The sequence below is a fragment of the Phalaenopsis equestris genome, unplaced genomic scaffold (assembly GCF_001263595.1).
Source record: "Phalaenopsis equestris unplaced genomic scaffold, ASM126359v1 Scaffold000002, whole genome shotgun sequence".
NCBI classification, from domain to species: Eukaryota; Viridiplantae; Streptophyta; class Magnoliopsida; order Asparagales; family Orchidaceae; genus Phalaenopsis; species Phalaenopsis equestris.
Window position 1 is genome coordinate 10,542,880 of NW_018164444.1, and position 551 is coordinate 10,543,430.

The following is a 551-nucleotide window of genomic DNA, read 5'->3' on the forward strand; positions in this document are numbered from 1 at the left end:
TGTAAATATAATTAGAAAAGCTTGCATTAGCTATGTAAATACGTAAGAATTGGGTGGTGTGCATGCAAATGATTCTTAAAGTTATGTTTGATATCTTCAACGTTTTGTTATATAAAACTTAAAGAAATTAAAAAAAAAAAAGGTATTTATGAAAATATTAATATAACTTTAATATTTCATACATGAAAAAAAAAAACATTTATTGCAATTATTTCTAAAATGTCAGTGTTTTATTAAAATTATATGAAATTATTGATGTTATAATACTTTTAAAATAATTAGAAAATTTATTTTTTATTTGTCAAAATGATAAGCAATGAATTATAATATGCAGGAATTGGATGCATAAAAATACAAACACTCTCTTAAACAATGGGTCAAAGCTTGAATGAATTCTTTAAAATTTAATATTTGAAATAATGACCTTTTAAAGCTTATTATTATATAGTACTAATGCCGAGGAATTGAATTGTTCAAAAAGATTTGATTTTTTTTCTTACTTTAGTTTAATATCTCCTACTTTATTAAATTAGTAAACTATATATATATAT